This window comes from Heterodontus francisci, chromosome 23 (assembly GCF_036365525.1).
Source record: "Heterodontus francisci isolate sHetFra1 chromosome 23, sHetFra1.hap1, whole genome shotgun sequence".
Lineage (NCBI taxonomy): Eukaryota > Metazoa > Chordata > Chondrichthyes > Heterodontiformes > Heterodontidae > Heterodontus > Heterodontus francisci.
In genome coordinates, this window is record NC_090393.1 from 23,014,068 (window position 1) to 23,041,621 (window position 27,554).

General features: G+C 42.7%; 1 protein-coding gene across 14 annotated transcripts in view; it reads left to right on the forward strand.

Moving 5' to 3' along the window:
- Nucleotides 1-8,034, forward strand: part of LOC137382645 (protein-tyrosine sulfotransferase 2-like) — a 179,746-nt gene extending 171,712 nt beyond the window's left edge. For all 14 annotated transcript variants that reach the window (XM_068054861.1, XM_068054853.1, XM_068054855.1 and 11 more), the window contains one exon: nt 1,031-8,034. The gene's annotated coding sequence lies outside the window, so the exon portion shown is untranslated. The remainder of the gene's footprint in view (nt 1-1,030) is intronic.
- Nucleotides 8,035-27,554: the final 19,520 nt, after the last annotated feature.

The window sequence follows — 27,554 nt, forward strand, 5'->3', positions numbered from 1 at the left end:
CCCAATGTTAACCTGCACTTTTGAGCAGGCTACTAGGAGACCTGCAGGAAGGCAGCAGAGTCAGCTTCAGATATTTTATTTATTTATTTTTATTTAAAGATACAACACTGAAACAGGCCCTTCGACCCACTGAGTCTGTGCCGACCAAGAACCACCCATTTATACTAACCCTACAGTAATCCCACATTCCCTACCACCTACCTACACTAGGGGCAATTTACAATGGCCAATTTACCTATCACCTGCAAGTCTTTGGCGGTGGGAGGAAACCGGAGCACCCGGCGAAAACCCACGCGGTCACAGGGAGAACTTGCAAACTCCGCACAGGCAGTACCCAGAATTGAACCTGGGTCCCTGGAGCTGTGAGGCTGCAGTGCTAACCACTGCACCACTGGGGACTTCATGACATCATCAGGGCCTGTTCTATTTTAAATGGAAGCCTGAACAGGGGAGCAGTGACTCTTTCCTTGTCAATCCAACCAGCTGGGAGGTGGGTCCTCCGGAAGGGGCATAGGCAAGTAAGGATTTAAAAATTTATTTAGGTTTCCTTGTGTGCCAGGAGGGCTCCTTCAGGCTTCACAAGAATATCATTTTCCTTCCTTGACCTAGGCTTCCCCACTCCCCTGATTGCTGCCTCCCCCCCCCAGCCCCGCTTACCACATACTGACCACTGGGAACCGGTCACATGTCTCCCTGGCTATAGCTTCCTATCTGCGATCTTCCACACCTACCTGATGGCCAAGTAGTGCACCTAGCTGGGTTTGAACAGACTGCAATGAAAGTTATGGTAATCAGGCCTGGCTGTATGATCATCCGGAGTTCCATGTCCCCAGGTCTGCAGCCCGCTTTGGGGCTTGTGCACAGTAGACCCACCCTCCTTTAACTTCTGAACCTATATCTTTGGAAACATCCCAGTGAAGCAGAAATGATCTGAAACAGATTTTTATAAATGCCTAGGGAACAAGAAAGGGAAGAAAGGTTTACAATATTTTTGCAGACTGTTTAGCTAATGTAAAACCTTCTGTTCCAGGGGCACCAGATTGTCTGGCAGACGAAATAAAAAATGAAAAAATTACTGAAAACAGTTTAAACTGAAAGCAACAAAACCCGCTGAAGAACCTCACGTCCATCCTAACTATGGTGTTTTTGACGGAGGGAGTGTACCTGTAACAATCTTTACTGAATCTTGACTATTTATGAAGAAAGCTATTTTAATACTTTCTTAATGTTTCCATGATGAAGTCATGAGTGCGGCGATTATCTGTGGATGATCAGATTGTTAGTAATGTTGCTTTTCAAGTCTCCTATGTGATGGTTGCTTTTTATTTGGCCAGGTTCTCTCCATTGTGCATTTATTGAATATTATAATTTGATCAGTGCTTTAAGCTGCTGTGTTATTTTTCATACCACTATGACAATCAAGAATGTGTAATCCTTAGGATTTTTTTCCCACAAAGTATTTCTAATAATGGATGCTGAGGAGTGTACTTGATGAATTAATGCTACTCAATCAGACAAAATTAAAACTGGCAGCATACCCAGAGGATATTCAGTGTCTGTCAGTGAAATATTCAAGCAAGGAGTTCAGATAGCAGTTCATATTTAATAGCCAACAGAAAATGTTAGAAATACTCAACAGGTCAGGCAGCACCTGTGAAGAGAGTATAGCATAAGTTTTAAATTCACACCCGTTTATTTTCAACATATAATGCAATTAGTGATTTTTTTTTTCTAAGGGGCTTCTAGGTACGTTTTCCTTTTTATGATTTTTGACTGTTGTGGCTGTGTCCAGGACTGGTTTTACCTAACAATTTTTCTTAGGGCTCCCAACTTGATAAACCTCAGATGAGAATCTGAGCTGAATGGGACATAAATCTGACTCCATGTAAATTCTGAATACGATAGCACATTAAAACAATGCATTCACCTTGAAGTTTTAGTAAATAGCATTGAAGGAGGCTGGTTCCCTTAATGTTGTAAATGTCTTCATTGATGTAGTGCTGCATGATGGGATACTACACAGGACTGTGATGTATTCTGTATAACCTGCAAGATCCTGATACATTATCCTCAGCCATAAATGACTCAAAACTTCAGTCATCTTCATATTATAACTTGGTTATATTGCTAAAAGCAAACTTGTTGAGGATAAAGTAACTCCAATGGGAAATTATGCGTAATATCCAATGATTCTGATTTCTTTGTTAGTGAAGGTTGAATAAGGAACATTATCAAACAAATTAGCTGATCACCTCTGTGAGATCTTGCCTTGAATAAACTGACTGCCATGTTTGGTCTTTCTGTGATATGATGAGGTGTTTTATAAATTCATCTTTATTTCTGTTCTGACTTCATACTCTGAGGATATTTCTGGAAGATCAAGGAGGTTTAGCTGAAGTTCACTGCTGAGTCTTTGTTTTTATCATGGAGACATTTCACTTTTGATAGTACCAGGTGAATTATAATTTACATGGAATATACAGCACAGATACAGGCCATTCAGTCCAACTGGTCTGTGCTGGCATTTATAGTCCATATGTGTCTCCTCCCATTCCACTTCCCTCATTTCAGCCTTTCAGCGTATCTCTCCTCTCATGTACTCGTCTAATTTCCTTTTGAAAGTAGCTAAGCTATTTGCCTCAACCACTTTCTATGGTAGCAAGTTCCACATTCTAACTACTTTGAATTAAAAAAAACTTCTTTCCCAATTGGATTTATTAGTCTTGTAGTTATGGCTCCTAGTTTTGGATTCCCTTTCAAGTGGAAACATTGGGCTGAATTTAGTCACTTATCTTAAAATCCCATTGCTGAAAGCAGGAGGCAACCCGACTTCAGTGGGCAGTGGGACCCGGGGTGGCATATTGCCAACGGAGGCCAATTAAGAGGCCACTGCTGCGGTCACTGTCCAAGAGCAGTTGGCCCAATCAGAGGGCCGGCAGCTCAGCAGCACTATTGATGGCTGGTGCTGAGGCTGCGACACCAAGGAGAGGGCGTCTCAATGGCTGTGTGCTCTCCAAGAGTGGAAAGTGTGGTTGGAGAAAGCCAGGGCCAAGCAGGCAGGCCCTGGTGATTGGGGAACACCTTCCCCTACTATTTTGCCAGCCCTCCCACCTTCCAGCCCATCGCCAATGGGTTAGGTATATGCAGCCCATTCTCTCCACATCTCCTTTTGTTGAAATCCCTCAGTTCTGGTACCATCCTTAAATCTTTTTTGCACTTTCCCCAGTGCTTTTATGATCTTATTAAAGCATGGAGACTAAAATTGTGCACATTGATGTGTGTGGCATGACCAGGGACCTCTACATGTTTAACATAACTTCACTACTTTTGAATTCTATACCAATAGAAATAAACCCCAGTGCTTTGTTAGTATTTTAATTGCTTTGCTGACCTACTATGCTGCTTTTAATGCTTTGTTTCACCTGTATTCCTAGCTCCCTTTGCTCTTCCATTAGATTCAGTTGTTTTTCTAAGCTGTAAGTGATATTTTTATTTTTCCTACCAAAGTGCATCACATCACATTTATTTGTGTTAACATTTATTTGCTACTTACCTGCCCAGTCTGCAAGTTGTCTTGTATTATGTTGCATTATTCTTCAATGTTAGCTATGCCCCCCAATTTGGTATCATCTTCAAATTTTGACTATTGAGCTACTTGTTCCCAAGTCCAAATAATTAATGTGAATTATGAATAACAGTGGTCTTTGTGGAACACCACTTTCTACCTTCTTTCAATCTGAATAACTACCCTTTACCCCTACTTTCTGGATAGTAAATTGGCTAAAAAATAGAAAGCATTCAGCTATTTGTCCCTACTCCACATGCCCTAACGATTGTCATGCCGACTGTGTAGTACCTTATCAAAGCAGTTGTCCCTTAATTTCTCACACCGATATACTTGCTCTACTATTGTTTAATTTGGACTATATTAGCCTACAAATGCCATCCTTCTTTAGATGTGTGGTTTAAATCTATAAATACAAGATACAATCAAAATATGTAACTTCCTTTTTGCTCACCATTTCAAGTCAAATGGAGTAAAAGCTTCAAGAGTAGAGTTTGCTTATCTTCAGTTACTGAATTGTAGTTCATTTGCCAATTATTGAAGATTGTTAACTAAATTCTCAAAATATATAAGACTCTGACTGCCCTTTGCTTTCCTCTTTCCCTGCCTTTCCTAATCCATTCTGCTTTTTTTAAAAAAATGACCTGTTCCGTTTTGGTGGTGCACTCGATTAGGCACTGGCCTTTCATTTGTGGGATCTGAGTTTTGTCCAGCCAGACTGATGGATAAAAGTCTCCTCTGTCTCTTAGTTGTAAGGACTGAGTAAATGTATTTTGGCAATCTTAAACCAATTCTTAATGGCATGAGTCCACAGCATAAAACAGTTCCGAATTGGCATTAAATTGCTATTCTTGCTGAGGACACAGGATTGTTATTATGGTAGGAGGAAATATTTAACAAAGAGGGAGTGTTCTTCTGAAGCTGTCACTGAGACACATTGGGGCAGAGTGTAAGGAATTATTTTCTGCATCTAATTCATGTTGCACCTGGCCTGGGAATGCTTGATGCTGACACTGATCATATGAAAGGGAAAGTTTTTCAGTCCCTAGCATTAACATCCCTCAACTGGATCACCACAAAATTTACAGAGATTTTTTCTAAATAAAGCTGTTTGCATCTCATTATGAGGGTGTGGTCAATAGAAATCTCTTTCAGAGCAAGATATTTGCATAATGTTTTAGAGTTGATCATCATGCCCACTCTGCTGCATTCCAGTGCTACCTCTGCCATAGGAAAAGGCATACGATGGCTGGGTTTTACGGGTACCTCTGAGCCAGGATAGGGGGAGGGAGGCACAGAGTATCGCAATGGGTGGTGGCGGGGCTGGAGGCCCGTCGCCTCCCTGTCACCCAGCGACTGTCCTGGGGGCAGGATAGGCCAGTGATGGCCTTCCTGATCAGAGGCCAATTGAGGCCCTTAATTGGCCTGTTAATGGCCTTGTAAAATGAGGCGCCCTCCCTGCGGGCTTCGGGGAGGCTCCCTCCTCCATGGGCAATTTGTGGCCCATGGAGGACCCTCACCAGGAACAACCTTACCCCCCGGGACTCCCCTACCTCGGACTGAATGACTACCCCCCCCCCCCTCACTGGGGCCTTCTGAACTGTTCCCGGCGACCCCTCTACGCCTACCTCTGTTCTGGGGTTTCACTGCTGGGCCTGGGTCCAAGGCTTCTGCAGTACTGGCAGTACTCCCTCTGATTGGCCAGCTCTTGGAGGCGGGATCCCCGTCCCTATAAAGTCATTAAAGGGATGGGGATCCCGCCTCCTAAAACTTTGATTCACAAAATCTGGAGGCTCGCTCCAGAGGGGCACGAAAAGGCAAAGGCAGGGATCCCTGCCACCACCACCATCCCACCCCCCCCCCCCCCTCCCCACCCACCTTTTCGGCCTGGGACCGGGAGCCTCACCTCCAGCACAAAATCCAGCCCAATGGGAATGTGTCACCTGGAAAGATTTTGCAGCAGTGTTTCCCTAACAGCTAAATAGAGGTCTTCAAGATGTTTTTATTTTTGTATTAAAAGTCAAATTTGCTGGAAGTGCATAGCAGATCAGACAGCACATCAAAAATAACCTTTCATTTTTATTTTCTTTCTTGACATAAGACTCTCCATAAAAATACTTTGGTATTGGAAATGCCATCCCAGTGTGCCAGTACCCATTAATTCCATAATCTGTTTTCAAATTGGGCAAGTCAGATGCGCATTTTCAGAATTTGTTGCAAGGGCACTAAAAATACCATCTACAAACTTAACAGCAGGAAGTAAATTTCAGTAAACGCGTATTTTTGGTTTGTTGAATACCCCATGTACATTCTGTCTCCCTGGGCTAGGCAGAATGTGTTTTTGAGGGGACACCATCTCCCTCCCCAGAAATATTTCCTTCCCATAGCTGTCAATTTCTGGAGCCACAGTTCATTTGTCTTCACCACCTTTTGTAGAACATTTATTCCTCTTCCACTAGTTCTGCTGCTGGACTTCACTCGTAACCCTGAACAGGAATCTTTAACAGGAGTCATCGGCCAAAGTGAGTCAGACCTGAGGCTTGTGAGGACCAGGGGCAACCACTCCTTGAGAGTAGTGTAATGCGTGCTACTCTTCCTTTGTTGCCCTAGCTATATCGGATCGGTAACAATCCAGTAGAACTGTCTTTTGCTTGGAATGAAACCATACAGTCCAGTCATGGACAGCGAACAAAGTGTACTTGCTTGCTTGTTGGGTATTTTTAGTATTCTCTGCCATTAAACATTGCATTTTTCTTCCCACCATCGCCTGAAAGTGATGTCTCATGCTACAGCATGGTTACTTATTCATTGGCAATCCTCTGAATATCAACAAATCTATTCAGTATCACAAACAAGCCTGATCTTGTCCTCATTAGATGTCCAGATATGTACTTTTCAACAGGGACTAATAAGGATTGTAGTCAAGATTGCAACCCTCAGCTGATTTATACCCAGCCCCAACTGACATCAGCTGGTTCAGCGAAGACCAGTGACCAAACATCAGAATTTCTGGTGTGTGTGGTTCATTATCAGACTGGTGCCTACACTCATGCGGTTAGCTCTTGCATTGCCCTTATTACTTACCAACAATGTGCTACTTTGCCCATTGTGCCTTTCCTGTCTTTTCTTGCCTTAAGGAAACTTCTGTTTTGTTAATTCTTCACTCCACTGCTTGTGAGTCAGAGCATTAAAAATTGATATTTCTGCACCAGTTGCAAAAAGAATGTAAAATTAGATTTTTTTTTCTCCACATAATCAGTTGGAAATATTGATTGTTTCCTTTTTAAATACAGATTGTCAGCAATTATTTTTTTTTTAGAAAGATTCACATTGAAAGAGAAGAAATTCTTAAGTCCAAAGTGGAGGAGTTGAAAAGTGGGAATAATTTTGACCATGTGTAACAAAGGTGTATTTTAGTACTTTGAATTTTACATCTTTGTACTTTGACAACAAAAGTAAAATAGTAAATAAAAAGTTTGATTGATGGAGTTGCTTTGGAAAATGGCATGGGATCTTCCTATATCTGTTGCTTCAATTAACAATGTACTACAGTACTGATTCCAGTGAAATTAGAGATACCATGTGAGGGAAAAGGGAATCTTTCAACAACAACATTATACTTTTAGCATTTTTGACTTGTTAGTTCACATTTCTTTAGTGCAGGATACTCGAGTACTGTATCAAAATGGAGAGAGATTTCTCCTGGTAAAATAAGTTTGATATTTTGGACTATTCTACTGGTGTCAGTAGCTCCCCCTGTCATTATACAGATTCAACCACCAACAAAATGGACTGGGGACACTGAACCCCCACTCGTACACGTGCTCTGCTTTGCCCCATGCTTCAACCCAATTGTCATTCTTGACAATTTGGGGAAAAGACCTATTCAGTTAGTATTTTTAAACTCTTTTGGGCTGACTCCCCAAAACAACTACTTTGTTTTAAATTGTTTTTCCTCTCCACACACTCTTTAATGCTACCTGGAAGTAGCTTTCCACCATTTGTTGTGAGGAAGCCCTAATGATATGCACCCAATGTTTGCTCTGGTTTGACAATCCAACAGTCACAAGCCTATGTCCAACCACTCGGTTGCATAGACCAACAGATATCTAGTGTACTTTTCTGACATGCCATGATTTGCTGTGTAGTCCAATTTATAGTTAGTTATTTATAATTGAGTACATTTTTACAATTTCTAAGTGTTGTAGTACAGTCCAGAGATTCTTCTGGTTATGTAGAAGTAAAAATCCTTAGTCTGCTCTTAAGGTATTGTGACCAATGTACCAGATTTTACAGTATTTGCTTAGTTGCCTGAGGCAAAATAGCTCATTTACCTCCCCTTCCCCGATCATTTGATGTTTGTCCATGATGAAATACGTAATATTGATCTTGACTCAATGGACATAGTTTCATAGTTCCATAGCCAATTGATTCTCTGCTTTCTGTTGCAGACCTGCCTCAATTTCTCATCCCCCAAATAAGGATTTTGTTTATACATAACTAATTAAATACTTTACGTAACACAATGCTTTCTCAACTGCTTGACCTGGGAATGTTCTATGTGAAATGCAATTGGCCATGGTACAATTGTATTAGTTATAATGTTAGGTGGGCATTCTTCAGATTCACTGGATTACCTTGGGAAACAGAAATTTATATCTTAGAGAATTTTCACCTCCCATATGAAATTAACTAAGTGGAGTGCAGTACCTAGCACAGTCCAGTTTACCTAGAAGAACAAAGGAATTGGTGATAAATGGGCAGAAATGACAAAAGTTGTGCATATGGCATCAACACACATCTACCCACAAACTGCTCCAATACAAATCAAAAAGGGCAGAAGTCCAGCATAACCCATCTTCACCTATTACCTGATCAAGAGAGATAGGTCCCTGCTAAATCAATGAGAGATAGGTCCATGCTAAATCAAATTGTACTCTGTCTGTGTAAGAGCCTACTGACTAATTGGGCTGGATTTTACAGCCCCCCAATGTCAGGGCCATGGTGGTGGGGAGGCGGAAACTGTCTCTGGGAGAGGGCCCCCATGCTTCCCGGCGCTGGGAAGGTCCGGCCCCATATTGCTGGCGGTGGCGAGGCCTCAGGACGGCCCCCCTACTGCTCGATGGCGGGAGCCAAATTTACATATTTAAAAATGCAAATGAAGGAATTAATAACTTGCCCGCTCCCATCGTCCATTCTACTCCAATATTGTTGCCGGTGGCTAGCACTCCCATACTGTTAGATCTCCGTCCGGAGATCCGAGGCGTAACACTGGTGGGGAGGGGGGAGCAAGTAAGAACTTCAGTGCAGGAGTGGAAGGAGCGGGGTCAAATTCTTCTGATTGGTATAGGGGATGGTGAGAAGGGATAAAGTGCATAGTGTATGTATTTTGGTGGGGGGGTGCTGGAGGGAGGTTCAGGTGCACAAGGTAAGTATTTTGGGGGTGGGGGGGAAGAGGGCAAGGAATGAATTATATGGTTATTGTGGGGGGTGTGAGAGGGGCTGGAAACATTTGATTTTGTCAAATGTTTTCACTCACTATCCCTTTAAAGATTTAAATGGCACTGTAGGGCTTGAAGCACTTTAAAAATGGCATCAGCGCCTGCGCAGTGGCGCCTGACACAATTGCTGGGGACGGAATGCCATTTCATTTAAATGAGCTGCCGTGTTCACCGAGATCAGTGACAAGCTTATAAATTCCAGCCTGTTGAATTTTGCTCATACTTTATGTTCTTAAACCACATTCCAAGCTCCTATGGAGCCTTTGAGAGAATGCAGGATTGAATTGTTTTGGCTATACAGTAGGGTAGTCTAGTGGTTAGGTTACTGGACTAGTATTCTTGAAACCTGGCTGAACGATTCAGAGACATGAGTTCAAATCTTACTATAACAGCTGGGGAATTTAAATTCAGCTAATTAAATAAATCTGGGATTAAGATAGTGTTAACCATGGTGACTATGAAATTACTGGGTTATTGTAAAAATCCATCTGTTTCACTTAAGTCCTTTTGGGGAAGGAAATTGGCTATCCGTACTCGGTATGGCCTATGCTTTACTCCAGACCAACAGCAATGTTATGGACTCTTAACTTCACCTCTGAAATCGTCTAGCAAGCCACTCAACCTACCACAAAGCTGTATAGTAAGAATAAAACTGGACAGACCACCTAGTATCAACCTAGGCACTGGACACAACAAAGGCATACGTAGCCCACTCAAGCCTGCAAAGTCCTCACTAACATCAAGGGACGTGCCAAAATTGGGAAAGATGCCCCACAGGCCAGTCAAGCAACCACCTGACAGTCATAGTCAAAGAATCATACCTTTCAACCAGCATCCCAGACCACTCCATCACCATCCCTGGATATGTACCATCCCACCTTCAGAACAGACCCATCACTGATGCGGGCACAGTGGTATACACTCAGGAGGGTGTGGCCCTCGGAGTCCTCAAGATTGACTGTGGAAATCTCATAGCATCCGATCAAACATGGGCAAGGAAACCTGCTGATTGCCACCCACTGCCCTCCCTCAACTGATGAATCAGTATTCCTCCATGTGGAACACCACTTGGGAGAAGCACTGAGCGCAAGGGCACAGAATGTACTCTAGATGAGGGACTTCAATTTTCATCACCAAGCATAGCTTGGTAGCACCACTGTTAGCCACGTCCTCAAAAAAAAATAGTTGCCAGATAGGGTCTCTAGCAGATGGTGAGAGAATCAACACGGGAAAATCCTACTTGGCCTCATCCACTTGTCTCAGATGTCAAGACATAATGGTAGGAGTGCCCACTGCACAGCCCTTGTGGAGACAAAGTCCCATCTTCACACTGAGGTACCTTTATTATGTTGTATGGCAGTAACACCATGCTAAATGGAATAGATTCAGAACAGATCTCCTGGCTCAAAACGAATCCATGAGGCATTGTGGGCAATCAGTAGCTGCAGAATTGTATTCCACCACAATCTGGAACCTCATGGGCTGGTATATCCCTTGCTCAACCATTACCGTCATGCCAGGGGTTTAACCCTAGTTCGATAATGAGTGTAGGAGAGCATGACAGGAGCAGCACCAGAGGACTACATGCATGCTAAACAGCATCCTATAGACAGAGCTAAGTGATCTCACAGCTAACAGATCAGATCAAAGCTCTGTAGATCTGTCAAATCCAGATGTCAATGGTGATGGACAATTAAACAACTAATGGGCTGAAGAGGCTCCACGAACATCCCCTCCTGAATGATGGCGGAGCCCAGCAGATGAGTGCAAAAGACAAAACTGAAGCATTTGTAACCATCTTCAGCCAGAAGTGCCAAGTGGATGATCACCAGAACACAAGAAATAGGGGCAGGAGTGGATCATATGGCCCATTGAGCCTGCTCCGCCATTCAATATGTTCATGGCTGATCTTGGGTTTCAACTCCACTTTCCTCCCTACTCGCATTATCCCTTGATTCCCTGAGAGACCAAAAATCTATCTCAGCCTTAATTGTATCAACGATGGAGCATCCACAACCCTCTGGAGTAGAGAATTCCAAAGATTCACGACCCTTTGTGTGAAGTAATTTCTCCTCATCTCAGTCCTAAATAATCCATCTCAGCCTCCTCCTGAGGTCCCTACCATGCTAGTCTTCAGCCAATTTGATTCACTTAACATGATATCAAGGAATTAGTGTAGGATTAGTATAAATGGGTGGTTGATGGTCGGCACAGACTCGGTGGGCCGAAGGGCCTGTTTCAGTGCTGTATCTCTAAACTAAACTAAACTAAATGGCTGAGCTCACTGGCTACAGCAAAAGCTATGGTCCCCGACAACAACCCAGCTGCAGTGCTGAAGACTTGTGTTCCAAAACTAGCCGTACCTTTAGCTAAGCTGTCTAGCACAACTACAATACTGGCATCCACCCAACAAAGTCGGAATTTTCCCAGGTATGTCCTGTCCACACAAAGCAAGACAAATGCAAGTCATATTATTGCCCCATCAGTCTACTCTGAATCATCAGCAAAATAATGGGTGTCGTTGATGCTATCAAATGGCCCTTACTCAACAATAACCTGATCATCAATGCTCAGTTTGGGTTCCACCAAGACAGCTTGGCTCCAGTGTTCATTGCAGCCTTGGTTCAAACTTGGACACCAGCTGAATTCCAGAGATCTTAAGATCATAAGAAATAGGAGCAAGCATAGGCCATTCAGCCCCTCGGGCTGCTCCGCCATTCAATAAGATCACAGTTGACCCTTGACTCCCTTGTAGATCAGAAATCTGTCTAACTCACCCTTGAATATATTAAGTGACCCAGCTTCCACTGCTGTCTGGGGAAAAGAATTCCAAAGATCATTAATCCCCTGAGAGAAGAAATTCCTGCTCATCTTCATCTTAAAAGGGAGACCCCTTATTTTGAAACTGTGCCATCTCGATCTAGATTCCCCCAAGAGGGGAAACATCCTCTCAGCATCTACCCTGTCAAGCCCCTCAGAACCGTATATATTTCAATAAGAGCACCTAATAGTTGAGACCCCAGCACTGATCCCTATGGCATTCCACTAGTTACAATTTGCCAATTTGAAAATGCTCCATTTATCCCGAACTCTCTGTTTCCTGTTTGTTAGCCAATCCTTTATCCATGCTAACGTATTACCCCCAAAACCATGAGCTCTTGTGTAGTTAAATTTTATGTGGCACCTTATCGAATGCTTTTTGGAAATTCAAATACACTATATCTACTGGTTGCCCTTTATCCATCCTGCTTGTTACATCCTCAAAGAACTCTAATAAATTTGTCACAGTTTTCCTTTCATCAAACCATGTTGACTCTGCCTGATTGCATTATGATTTTGTAAATGTCCTGCTACGACTTCCTGAATAATGGATTCTAGCATTTTTCCTGATCGATGTCAGACTAACTGGCCTACAGTTTCCTGCTTTCTGTCTTCCTCCTTTCCTGAATAGAAGAGTTGCATTTGTGCTTTTCCAATCCGCTGGGATCTTTCCAGAATCTAGGGAATTCTAGAAGATTACAACTAATGCATCCACTACCTCTGCAGCCACTTCTTTTAAGACCCTAGGATGCAAGCCATCAGGTCCAGGGGACTTGTCAGTTTTTAGTCCCATTAGCTTTCCTAGTACTTTTTCTTGAGTGATAGTGATTGTTTTATGTTCCTCCCACCCTCTTGCCACTTGATTTTCTACTATTCTTGGGGTGATTTTTTTATGTCTTCTACTGTGAAGATAGATACAAAATACTTGTTCAAAGCCTCTGCCATTTCTTTATTTCTTGTTATTCATTCCCCAGTCTCATTCTCTAAGGGACTAATGCTTACTTTAGCTACACTCTTGCTTTTTATATATTTTTAGACGCTTTTACTTTCTGGTTTTAAATTTTTTGCTAGTTTACTCTCATACTCTAATTCTTCCCTCTTTGTTATTTTAAGCCATCCTTTGCTCGTTTCTAAAATGTTCCCAATCTTCTGGCCTACCACTAATCTTTGCAGCATTGTACAGCTTTTCTTTCAATTTGATACCATCTTTAACTTCCTTAGTTAGCCACGGATGGTGATCCTTCTCAAAGAATCTTTCTTTCTCAATGGAATATATCTTTGTTGAGAGTTATGAACTATCTGCTTAAATGTCTGCCACTGCTTCTTTACTGTGGTAACTTTTTAAACTTATTTTCCCAGTCCACTTAAGCCAACTCTGTCTTCATACCCTTGTAATTGCCTTTATTTGAGTTTAAGACACTAGTTTCAGACACAAATTTCTTATCCTCAAACTGAATATGAAATTCATCATGTTACGATCACTCTTACTTAGAGGATCCTTTACTATGAGGTCATTTATTAATCCTGTCTCATTGCACATAACCAGGTCTAAAATAGCCTGCTCCTGGGTTGGTTCCAGAATGTATTGTTCGAAGAAACTGTCTCTAATACATTCTATGTACTGATCCTCCAGGCTACCTTTGTGAATTTGATTAGTCCAATCCAAATGAAGATTAAAATCACCCACGATTATTGCAGTACCTTTCCTATATGCCCCCATTATTTCTTGATTTATACTCTGTTCTACAGTGTAGCTACTGTTAGGAAGCCTATAAACTACTCCCACTGGTGACTTCTTTCCTTTGCTATTTCTTATCTCCACCCAAACTGATTCTATATCTTGATCTTCTGAGCCAAGATAATTTCTTACTACAGTACTGATCTCATCCTTTATTAACAGAGCTACCCCACCTCCTTTTCCTTTCTTCCTATTTTTCCAAAAGTTCAAATACCCTTGAATATTTATTTCCCAGTCTTGGTCACCTTGCAACCATGTCTCTGTAATAGCTATGATATCATACCCATTTATTTCCATTTATGCTATCAATTCATCCATCTTTGTTATAAATGTTGCATGCATTCAGATAAAGAGCCTTTAATTCTGTCTTTTTACCAGTTTTTCCTACTCTGACCTTATTTGCTGGGTCACTGTTATGTTTTACGCTCTGTCCCTTCATGTCACACTCTGGCTATCGTTACCCATATCACCACCCTGCATTATTGCCTTGTCCTTTCTTGTTAACTTTCTAAATTTCCCCTCACCTGAAGCCTCCCTCCCTCCCACCATTTAGTTTAAAGATCTCGCTACAGCCCTAGTTATACGATTTTCTAGGACACTGGTCCCAGCGCGGTTCAGTTGAAGACTTTCCCAACAGTACAGCTCCCTCTTTCCCCAGTACTGCTGCCAATGTCCCATGAATCAAAACCCATTTCTCCCACACCAAGCTTTGAGCCATGCATTCAACTCTCTGATCTTATTTACCCTATGCCAATTTGCTTGTGGCTCAGGTAGTAATCTAGAGATTATTACCTTTGTGGTTCTGCTTTTTAATTTAGCCCCTAGCTGCTCATACTCCCTCAGCAGAACCTCTTTCTTAATCCTACCTATGTCATTGGTACCCACGTGGACCACGACAACTGGATCCTTCCCCTCCCACTCCAAGTTCCTCTCCATCCCCGAGGAAATGCCCAGTAAAACCTGGCAGCCTCCTTTTGGGCTGGGGGGCTCCTGATCAGGCATCCACTGCGGCACATTCCCCCCCCCCCTTCAACTGACCCCTGCCCCCCCACCTTGCCTCGCCGAGGCCTGGCCAATTGTCCCTGGCGAGGCCACACATGCTTACCTTAATTCCGAGGCCTCCTCCATTGCTGCTCCTCTCACTGGGTGCAGTCCCAGCAGTGACCACTGCTCCTCGTGGAGCTACTGGGACTGAAGAGCTGTCTGTCTGCTAATTGGTCAGCAGCTCTTAGAGGCGGGACCTCCTGTCTCGGAGCAGTGGAAATCCCGCCCGAGGCCAATTAAGGGCCTGGGCCATGTAAAATCACTGCGTGGCTTCCCGGTCCAGCGGAGGCAGGCTCGCCACTGACTTTTTGGCCAGTGGGTAGGGCCTCCAGCCCTACATAAAATTCCAGCCATTGGTTCAGACTCTATTGGAATTCTGGACACCACACTTTAGGAAGGATGTGAAGGCATTGGAAAGGGTGCAGAAAAGATGTGCAAAAATGATTCTGGCATGAGGAAATTTAATTATGTGGATAGATTGGCGAAGTTTGGACTGTTCTCCTTAGAGAGGATAAGATTGAGAGGAGATTCGATAGAGGTGTTCAAAATCATGAGGGGTCTGGACAGAGTAGATAGGGAGAAACTGCTCCCATTGGCAGCAGGGTCAAGAACCACAGGACACCGATTTAAAGTGATTGGTAAAAGAACCAGAGACGACATGAGGAAAAGCTTTTTTTTTATGCAGCGAGTGGTTAGGATCTGGAGTGCACTGCCTGACAATATGGTGGAGGCAGATGAGTGGGCCTAGTTGAATTCTCGCACAGAGCCAGCACGGACACAAAGGGCTGAATAGGCTCCTTCTGCGCTGTAATCATTTTATGATTTGATTCTATATGGGAACACCACCACCTCCAAGTCACACACCATCCTAACTTGGAAATATATCGCCATTCCTTTATTGTCACTGGGTAACAATCCTGGAACTCCCTACTTAACAGCACAGAGCATGTACCTGCATCACATGGACTGCAGAGGTTCAAGCAAGTGATTTGCCAGAACCTTCTCAAGGGCATCTTTGTGATGAACAATAAATGTTGGCCTTGCCAGCAACACCCACATCCCATGAACAAATAAAGAAAAGGGCATTCTCAAGTAGAAAATTGTGGACAACAATTACATTCATTTTATCCCTTTTGCAATTCTTTGACTCCAGGCACACTGTTGAGGTATTTCTCTCACCACACCACCTCCACCACCCCACCCCCCTTCCCCTTCTCACCATATTGCTCAATCCTATCCATCTCTAGAAATCAATAAAGCTGCTGCTAAAATTATAACATTTGCTTCAATGTCCTTTCCCAGTAAATTATTCTATACTTCCGCTACTCTTGGGGTAAAAAAATGTTTTTCAGAATTCCCTTCTTATTCCTAATTTGCAAATTGTTAGTTGATGTTTTCTGATAATTTGAACCATTCGCTAAGTGAATAGTTTGCCTGAATCGTGTCTTGAATCTCAATACCAAAACAAACAACTTTCTAAGTGTTTGTTTATTCTAAGAATACATTGAAGCACAAAACCTTATTTGAAAACGGGGATGTTGATTTTTAAAGCTAAAATTATTGGTTCTTCGATGTTAAAATTCATTGCATTTAGAGCTTCTTCGTGTAATTTCAATCTAGATCACCTCCCTTTGACTGTAGTGATGAATGCATTGATGAGCTTCTAGATTTCTTAAAGCCAGTGGTGATAAGGTGAGATTTTATTTCTGTCACAAGTTCAAAAGTTAAGCACATTACAGCAACAACTTGCATTTATGTTTATAAAAGCAAAATACTGCGGATGCTGGAAATCTGAAACAAAAACAAGAAATGCTGGATTCACTCAGCAGGTCTGGCAGCATCTGTGGAAAGAGAAGCAGAGTTAACGTTTCGGGTCAGTGACCCTTCTTCGGAAGCATTTATGTTTAATTTGCAGACTGGGCAGTGTCAGGAAATGCCATTGGATGCAGTCCAGTGATTATTATTCCTCCTACTTTATATATCTTTACTAGCCAGGTCACAGGCTGAGAAGAAAATGTATAACTAATCCTGTAAGTGCTGAATCTTACCTACATTAATACAAAAATTTGGAGCCAAGGTCTAATCTTATACCACATCTTTTTTAAAATGAGGGTAGTGAGCATATCAGAATTAGAAATAGAATGTTGAGAATATTCAGCGGGTACATCAGCATCTGAAAGGTAAAAGTCAAGTTAACATTTTGGGTATAGAACCTTCATTTCTTCTGAAAAGAGGAAAGATAGGTTTTGATGTTTTGTTTGCAGTTGTGCAGTAAGCATTATACAGCAATTAGCTATGAACCCTTCACTGGAATGAATTGCAGGACACCTCTGAACGCCTGAAGCAGTGCTTCAATATGACAGTGGTATGCTCTTTGACTGGAGTGACAGCGCCTCATTGTACCGGTACCCAACTGATAGCCTAGGATAACATCAGGCTCTAGAGGTTACCCTTTATCGCCCAAGCGCCATCCTGAGATCTGCCTTTGTGGCTCAAATACTGGTGGCACCATAGGCTGCCTTAAAATGAATGCATCATGAAAGCTGTCCGGAAATCAATTATTGACTAGCATGAACTGGTGCTGATCATTGAAAAAGAGCTGAACATCAAGAGAATTAAATTTCTTCTTATTCGTGTAGATATTGACATGGTGAGGGTACATATAAGGCCATGTGGGTACAGTTTTTAGCTGCCGAGAAATGTAAGTGACAACAGGAAAGAAAACATGAAAAACAATGCCTGAAAATTGTTCGATAATTATTACATATCTCTTTAAATGAACCTGCATAGAGACCAATCCTGAGTGACCCTAGACATGCATTTTCTATGGGAAGATAGACTCCTTAGTTTAATACATCCATAAACATTGAGAAGTTGTGTGCATATCAAAATAATGTCATCATAACTTCATATAAATATTACAAAAATGTTGCCACTTATTTCATGCGATTGCTTCCTGCCCCCCAAGTAATTTAGCACAACAGATGGATATGATATACAAATTGCACAGCAATCAGTAAAACCAGTGTGTGTTATATATTGGGAGGAACTTGTAAAGAAAGACAGGCATCAAGATGACCAGATCATATGTTTAATGACAGTTTAATGATCAGGTACTGCTCATGCTCATAACATGTGAATACATGACACTGCTTACCCCTTTTTTTAAAAATGAATAAACTACTTACAGGTACACTAATTATTAAACTTCAAAAGCAAATCTTTAAGAATATGCACACTTAGCAAAATAGCAACTGACTCTTTTTCTTTAAATGACATCTATGAATCACGTCTAACAACTGGTTTATGAAATCTGCCTGATCTTCTCACAGGTTTTGGTGTAGTGTCAGGTTTTGAACTGTCTGTTCCGAAGAAGGGTCACTGACCCGAAACGTTAGCTCTGCTTCTCTTTCCACAGATGCTGCCAGACCTGCTGAGTGGTTCCAGCATTTCTTGTTTTTATTTCAGATTTCCAGCATCCGCAGTATTTTGCTTTTATTTGAACTGTCTGGTTTCAGTTCAGAACTTACAGAAGGTCTTGTTTCTTTTTCTGAATCTGGTACTTCAGACATCAAAGTCTGAATTGGTTCACACTCTGTCAAAATGTTTGCTATCAAGTAGGTCATGCTTAATGTTACGACTAGGTGAGAGGGGTCTAGAGGTTCCCTCTCAGCCTTTGCCTGGTTTAACCGTAGCAGGTTTTAACTTTCTAAAAAAACACCATGTTTTTAGCTTCCCCTTGATGAATCCTTGTTCACTGCTTTCCAATTATAAGGCAAAGAAACCAGCCAAACAGGTTTTCTTAGATTTAAAGAAGAAAGGTTGAAATTTATTAAATTTAAACTCTAATTCAGTTAATGCCTATGGATACACGACGTGACCACGCTAGCATGCAAACGCGATACACACATGCAGATAGAGACAGAAAAGAGCAGAAGAAATTAAGTGGAAAAGTTTGAGGCAATATCTAAAATGGTTTTGGTTACTGTTCTTCGAGCTTGCTGTAGAGTCCTTGATTGTAGGTAGGTCCTGCTTTTCTTTGGGGCCCAGTATTCTTCTTAAACCTTGTTCGATATAGGAGACTTTTCTCTCTTGAGTTTCATGTGTCCTCTGTGGGTCCAGAGGCTTGTGAGAAAGAGGTGGGAGCAGACAGGAGAGGCTGTGGTGAGCCAGCCAGGAGAGGTCTTTATAGTCCAGGAGCAAACAGTATCTCTGCTTTCAAAAACTGTCTGTGCACAATTCAAAAACTACTAAGATGGCCAGCAGGTTAGTCACATGACCAACTGGTTTACCTACTTCTGTGTTTGTGGATCCTCTTGTCCAAGCAGACCCGGGGATGTCTCTTCTTACGCACAACACGTAGTGATCAAAGTCCATTTTAGGTTAAGTAGATAAAGGAAGTAATCTCTCTTGTCTTCATTGGTATGCATATATCCTTCATCCAAGTGTCTGGCAGCCCTTGTTACAGGCCTTCTCTTCTTCCCAGCAACAATTTGAAATTTAATGTCCATATGGCAAAATTTATATGCCTCATTCTTGGGGGGTCTGCATGACTCCTCCTCACACAGCAGAATGAAATGTGATTTTTAAAAAGAGCATTTCATTAAAAGGGTCGAGAGAGAAAATATAAGATACAGGGGAAAAACATGCATCTCTCTCTCATTCATTCACATTCATTCATAAATCCAAAAACGTATTGCAGCCTGTCTTTGCTTGGTGGCAGTGCTGCTTTAACTATCCCTTTTTTGGCATCCCAATAATCATATTCTTTGGGGATGTTTTTCTTCAGTTTGCCCATTTCCATGACTGCCTCGGGTCTTTATTTCTGTTGAGGTTAGCAAAGAGGGAGAGGGTTAGATTTAATTAGCCCTAAGTTGAATGTTTTTTCCTCAGGAGAGTCAATAGTGGGCGGGTCTATCCTGAACTCTCTTTCAGTGCTTTGCTGAGTCATGCAAAGGCTTTTCACTTCAGGGGATGGGTGGTTCTCTCTCTTTCGGACTGTGGGGGAAGATTCTTTGCTAATCTTTCCTTTGTCCTCTGGGACACTCCTGCCTGTAGGTATTTGTGCAGCCTCTACAGTACTCCCCTGTGGCACTTTGGCTAGGTGAGGCATCACCCTCACGGTTTCTCTTCCCCCTAGAGGTCTTTCTTTGTCTCTGCAGGTTCCTGTAAATGCTGTTAGCAACTGTGGTGGGGTGCTTCTAGTGTCTGCATTTACATAGAAGAATGTGGGGTATAACTTTTCAAATTTTTAGTGGTTGGCTGACTGAACAGTAGGGGTTTTCATCCGGGATTCTTCCAAGACTTCCCTTAACCTGCCCACTTGGTCACTTTTTTCCCTTCCCTTTCTAACATTTTGCCAGCCGTGTGCCTGCCTGTCCCCTTTTGTTCTCAGCGGGGGTCACCTACAGTTCACCAGCCCTCTGCTGGAGGGTTCTCCTAACACAGGTACAGGACTTAGGGGTGCAGGTTTCACTGTAGGTTGGGGTTTCCCTTCAACCTGGCACATGTGGCAATTCCTGCAGTACTCCACCACATCTTTGTGGAGTTTTGGCCAGTCAAACTGCTGTCTTATGCGGGCTTTGGTCTTTCTTATACCTGAATGTACAGCCACTGTTGTCTCATGGGCCCTTCTTAATATTACTCTCCAGTACCTCTGCGGCATGACTAACTGGTGAACTACTGTCCACTCCTTGCTCTCAGGGCTGTGAAGAGAATTCCATTTCCTCATCAGTACCTCATTCTTTAACTCGTAGCAATCAGGGCCTCCCTCTGTTTCACTTTCAGACTGGGCAACCTGTGCTAACTCTCGCAACACATCGGTCGGCTCGCTGAGCCTCAGCTAGGGAAAATTTATTAAATTCACTCCCTGGGTTTTCTAACTTCCCAAAGAAAGTCTCAGACAGACAGACCTCATGGTCATCTGCCTGCAGTGCCAATGCAGTCTCCTCTGGGGGAGCTGGTTTGATCATGGCCTGATGCATTATACATTCAGGGAAATTGCGGGGGACCGTCTCCTGCCACTGCCCTGTTTCTCTGACCTCCTGCGGTCTTTCTTTCACTACTGGGGGGCTACCACCTTCACCCCCACCAGATCATTACCTGGGAGCAGGTCAACCCCGTCAGGCAAACTAAGGACAATCCCTACAGTCTTCGATCCCGAAACTAGTTCACAATCCAAGTGCACCAAGTACAGGCATACACTGCCCTCCAATACCATTCACCACCATTCTGGTGTTCGCTGCACTCTCTGGGGGAAAGGGTCAGACCTTTTCCCAGTAAAAGGGATCTAGTGGCCTCTGTGTCCCTGAGAATTACTATGGGCTTGCTTGCCCACTCGAGGGGTCTGGGGTTACTTTCCCTTCAAACACAAAACCCTGATAGCCTTTGGGAATCCTATTAACTTTTCCTGCACTTGCAGTCGTAAACTTCCTGGGTTGCACTCTTACTGCAGTTAAAGCCACAGCTTGCTCTGTTGTGCTCTCCTCCAAGATTCCGTCTTCATTGAGCGGGTGTGCTCTGATTAACCCTACAGGTTTTCCCTTTAATTTCCAGCAGTCAGCTTTTAGGTGACCTGCCTTATTACAATGGAAGCACAAAGGTCTCCAGGTCTCACTCCTGCTCACAGCGTCTTCCTTTTTGGCTAGAGGAGGACCTCCTGTGTCTCTTGCTTTTCTTTCTCTCCCAGGACTGCTTGGGCTCCTATCACCTTCCCACCCTTTGTCCTCCTTGGATTTGTGGGGGTGACTAGGAAAGGTTCTCCCCTAGGAAATTGACTTATAAATTAAAGCAAACTCATCAGCCAGAACAGCCGCTTGCTGGACTCTCTGAACCCGCTGCTCCTCTACATGGGTCTTTATGGAGAGTGGGAGAGAGTGTTTAAATTCCTGTAACAGAATTACTTCTCTGAGATTCTCATAGCTGAGCTGTACTTTAAGAGTCCTCAGCCACTGGTCAAAACCCAGATGCTTATTTCTTTCAAACTCCAGATAAATTTGATTAGCTTGCTTCTTGAGGGTTCCAAACTTTTGGCGATAGGCTTCAGGTACTAATTCATATGCCTGAGGATAGCATTTTTTGTCAGTTCATAATTTGATGAACTATCATCTGGCAACAAGGAATAAACCTCATGGGCTTTTCCGATTAGTTTGCTTTGTAATAAAAGAGGCCAGGTCTCAGCTGGCCATTTTAGCTGCCTTGCCAGTTTCTCAAAAGACACAGAAAATGCTTCCACATCTTCCTCATTGAATTTTGGGATTAGTTGAAATAGTTATGGCGATTCTGTACCCAACCCTGAATTACGCTCCTCCATATTGACCATGCTTTCACGGGGTTACTCTGTCATCCCCTAGTTAACTCAAGCCATTTCAGCTCTCTCTTTTCGCATTCTTTCTGGAAGGTTCATTTTCTCTCTCTGTCTTTCCTCCCTCTCTTTGTCTTCACGTTCCTTCTGGAAGGCGCTTTCTTTCTCCCTTTCTTCTAATTCAAGTTTTCCTTTGTTCCAATTGTATCTTTGCTAACAATACCCTGTCAGAGTTTACTTCTAACCCTGCTCTACTTTTTCAGATTCAAGGGAAAAATGGTTGGCCACTAGTCTTAGGAGTTCAGACTTCCTCGCCTTGTTACGTGCAGTGATCCTACACTGCTCAGCCATTTTTCTCAACTCCTCCATAGACAGTGCTTTTAACTTATCCCAGGTTACTTCACCCTGGCTTGGAGAGCTACTAGCTTCAGTTGCAGACATGTTAGTATTCTGGCACACACAAAACCACAAGAAAACCTGTATTGAAATCTTGCTCTTTTTTCACTTGGGAACAATTTGGCTTCCCACTTCCAATTTCTCTCATTTGTCTGTGGATAAAATCTCAGACGGTAGCCCCCAAATTTCTGTTACAACCAGGTGAGAGGGGTCTAGGGGATCCCGCTAAGCCTGGTTTAACCGTAGCAGGGTTTAACTTTTTAAAAAACATCATGTTTTTAGCTCCCCCTTGGTGAATCCATTTTCACTGCTTCCCAATTATAGGACAAAGAAATCAGCCAAACAGGTTTTCTTAGGTTTAAAGAAGGTTGAAATTTATTATGGATACAAGACGTGACCACGCTAGCATGCAAACGCGATACACACATGCAAATAGAGACAGAAAAGAGCAGAAGAAATAAAGTGGAAAAGTTTGAGGCAATATCTAAGATGGTTTTGGTTACTGTTCTTCGAGCTTGCTGTAGACTCCTTGATTGTAGGTAGGTCTTGCTTTTCTTTGGAGCCCAGTATTCTTCTTAAACCTTGTTCGATATAGGAGACTTTTCTCTCTTGAGGTTCATGTGTCCTCAGTAGGTCCAGAGGCTTGTGAGAAAGAGGTGGGAGCAGACAGGAGAGGTTGTGGCGAGCCAGCCAGGAGAGGTCTTTATAGTCCAGGAGCAAACAGTCTCTCTGCTTTCAAAAACTGCCTGTGCACAATTCAAAAACTCCCAACTTGGCCACCATATTAGTCACATGACCAACTGGTTTACCCACCTGCGTTTGTGGATTCTCTTATCCTAGCAGATCCTGGGTTGTCTCTTCTTGGTGCAGTGGTTAGCACCGCAGCCTCACAGCTCCAGTGACCCGGGTTCAATTCTGGGTGCTGCCTGTGTGGAGTTTGCAAGTTCTCCCTGTGTCTGCGTGGGTTTCCTCCGGGTGCTCCAGTTTCCTCCCACATGCCAAAGACTTGCAGGTTGATAGGTAAATTGGCCATTAGCAATTGCCCCTAGTATAGGTAGGTGGTAGGGAAATATTGGGACAGGTGGGGATGTGGTAGGAATATGGAATTAGTGTAGGATTAGTATAAATGGATGCTTGATGGTTGGCACAGACTCGGTGGGCCGAAGGGCCTGTTTCAGTGCTGTATCTCTAAACTAAACTAAACTAAACTAAATACCTGGTGATCAAAGTCCATTTTAGGTTAAGTGGACAAGGGAAGTAATCTCTCTTGTCTTCATTGGTATGCATATATCCTCCATCCAAGTGTCTGGCAGCCCTTGTAATAGGCCTTCTCTTCTTCCCAGCAACAATTTGAAATTTAATGTCCATATGGCAAAATTAATATGTCTCATTCTTTGCAGGTGTTGGGGGATGGGGATCTGCATGACATTAAGTTTTGGATCATCCTTCAGTGGGATCATGTGATCTACAGGGACTCTTTGAAATGGTCGAGTCGCCCATGACCGTGGTTGTAAAGGAGTTTTGACGACTTATTCCTGCAGTTTTGACAAATGGTACATTTGCTAACCAAAGATTCTAGATCACCATCTAGACCAGGCCAATAAACAAAGTTTCTGGCTATGGATTTCATGCCATCTATACCCACGTGTCTAGTATGAAGTTCTGCCGGAAACTTGTCTCTTAAAGAACTAGATACTACTACTCAGTGACCCCAAATTAATGCATCCCTGTTCAAATGGCATCGCATTATATCAATTGTGAAGCGGTTTCAGTTCCTCTGTACACTGGTCAAACTCTATCCAACCATTCAAAGTCTGTTCATAAACTCTTTTTAAAACCAAGTTTTTCTGAGTTTCAGCTGCAATTTCAGTTGCAGTGATTGGAAAGCCCTCATCCACAACTCCTATTGTGAAGATTGTACCTTCACAGCCTACTTTTGAGTCTTCATGCAGCAAATGCGACAATGGGTCAGCTACAACATTCTCATTTGAACTATGATATTCAATGTTGTAGTCGTACTGTGAGAGAAGTACAGCTCCTGAAGCAACTGTTCTACTCAGAACTTAGTCACAGCAGAAGACTCCCAACAGGACAATGGAAATGCTTTAGAGATCATCTCAAAGCATCCCTGAAGAGATCAAACATCCCTGTCGACTCGTGGGAATCCCTGGCTCGTGCCATCCTATATGGGGAAAGCTCATTCGGGAAGGCAACGTACACCTTGAGGGACTTCATCAGGAACATGCAGAGGCAAAGTAAAGGCATGGGAAACAGTGCACAAACCTCCAAACTACTCATCTAGCTGACCCTTCAAGCACCACCTGTCCCTTATGTAGCAGTGTCTGCACTTCACACATTGGGCTCATAATCCGTTTCAGAACCCATTGAACCGGAGTGAAAACAAGTTATCCTTGATCACGAGTGACTGACTAAGAAGAAGGAGAAGAGGAGAAGCTTCTTGGTCGTCTCAACTTGGAAAGCATGCTTCCAGTCTAACTTCAGCTTACGAAGCCAGTCTTTGCCCATTCACATTGGTTTGTTGGCATATCTCACTAAAACAATGAGTAACTTGAGGGACTTGCCCTTATATTAGACATTACACTCCATTTGTCCACATGTTTCTAACACCTCACCAGAGTAGGTTTTTAACTGAACTGTGTACTCCATTAGAGGCACATCACTGAATTTGCTCTCATACGTGTCTCTGCTCATAATGGAGCAATCTGCAGCCATATTGATGCACATTTTGATGTACTCTTGATTTGCCAACACCTTTGTACAAGTCTCTGTCATTTGAGAGATTGCTAGTGGCATAAATGCCATACAACCCTCGCTCTTTGTTTAAGCGCTCTGGATTCACTTCAAGATTGTGAACTCTACCCTTGTTATGCCACTGCTTTCCATTACTGCTAGAAAGAGTTTGCTTTCCTGCTTTGACCTTTGCTGGCAAGCTGTTGCAATATGGCCGATCTTTTGACAATTAAAGCATTTGGCATTTCTGTATTGACATGCCTGTGCCATGTGGTTGCCATTAGGGCGATAACAAGTCATTAAACTCTTATCAACAACAGTGTTCTGATCAGGTCTCCCCACTTTAGACTTGGCAGAAACCTTCTGACAGTGGACAGAAGCTGGACTATGTCACTTGCATAGGACAAAATTCCTGAGCATTCTTTGATGCCATCTTATATGCCAGCTCAAACATAAGATTTTGTATGTTTAGTAACTTCGACTAGATTCTTTCATCCACCAATCCACAAACAAATCTGTCTAGTAATGCAAAGTTGCAATGTAGTGATAAATTCTTCAGTGCAACAATGTACTCGGCAACTGTTTTGCTATTTCTCTAGTTTCTAGTTCCAAATTTGTAGCTTTCTGCTATCTCTAGTGGTTTAGGATTAAAATCTTCCTTCAACTTGGTGATAATTATTTTGAATGGCTCATCTTTTGCCTTGTTGGGAGCAAGAAGGTTTGTTAGTGTACCATACACTTCCGGGCCAATCTCTATTAGCAAAATTGCTTTCCTGCGCTCTAGAATTGTCTTTTTCTGAGTCTGAGCCTCTTCATTTTCACCTGTGAGTTCTAATACATAATTACCTCTGAAGAAAATGTCAATTTTTTCAGTGTATAAACTGAATGGTTCTCGAGCTCGATCACACATTCCTAGCCTTCCAATGTATCCTGTGGGCGCAGCCATTTTATCCCATTCTCAAATGTGGCAGTGACCCAGTGAACACTTTACTGTGGCTGTCTATAACTGTGATACAGAAAAAACTCACTAAAGCCAGTGTAGTTGTTAGTTGAATCAGATGGACACTGTAGAATCCATTTAACTGAGTGCAGTCACAGATTTTCAGAAACAATGAAGCTCAACACAATATAGTCGAAAATTTTCACCATCGTAGCAGCTAGGGCACTGGGAGCTGGCTTATTTTGTTCATTGTGGTCTCTACTGCCATTTGCTGCAAAAATCTTTGCACTTTAATCACATTTCATTGCCAAAATCTGTTATATTTTGGTAGGAACTTGTGAAAAAAGACAGACACCAAGATGACCAGATCACATGTTTAATGATGTTATCATGCACTAGGAATGCTTATAACATAGGAATTGTCATGCAGGCCCTCACCTGCCAAGAATGAGGAATATTAATTTTGCCACATGAACATTAATTTTAAACTGTTACTGGAGTGAAGAAAGAGCTGGTTAAAAAAAAAAACCACAATGGATCCTTGGCTGGGGATACATTTTTTGCATATTAACAGACAATACTTGGAAAGGACAAAGGAGCTACTCCCTGCTCAAATTTAATCCACAATGGACTTTTGATTACCAGATGTTGAGGGTGGAGGAGCTCGCATTCCAGGTTAACTGCTAAACTGGCTGAATACACAAAAGACAAGGTCACACCAGCTAGTCACATGACTAACCTGCTGGGCCACCAGAATTTTCTTTTTAATTTGAACTTGCCACAGAGTTTTGAACTCAGTAAGCTGTTTGCTCCTGGACTGAAAAGACCTCCCATGGCTGGCTCGCCGCAGCCTCTCCTGTCTACTTCCATATCTTTCTTACGGAACTCCAAGACCCATTGAAGACACATGAACCCCAAGAGAGAAAAATCTCCTACAGTGAACAAGGTTTAAGAAGAATATTGGGCCCCAACGAGAAGCAAAATCCACCTACAAACAAGGACTCTACAGTGAGCTCGAAGGACAGTAACAAAGCCCCTTCAGAGATTGCCTCAAACCTCTCCACTTTATTTTTCTTCTTTTCTGTCTCTATTTGCATGTGCATATCGCGTATGCATGCTAGCGTGGGGTACAGCGTGTATCTGTAGGCATTAACCGAATTAGAGTTTGTAGTTTAAGTTTAATAAATTTCACTTTTCTTCTTTAAACCTAAGAAAGCCTGTTGGTGCTCATTTCGTCGCCTTATATTTGGAACGCGGTGAACAAGGATTCACCAAAGGGGGAGCTCAAAACACGGTGTGTTTAAAAATCAAACCCTGTTACAGTAAGACCAGGTGAAGGCTGAAAGGGGCCTCTAGATACCTTTCTCACCTGGTCGTAACAGGAATACATTCCACAGTGTCACCAGAAAATCAGGCAATAGTGATTGGAAACTAATCTCTGTTTTGCCAGGCTTAAGGAAGGATCTCCACCCAAAATGCTAGCTTCTCCCTTTGTA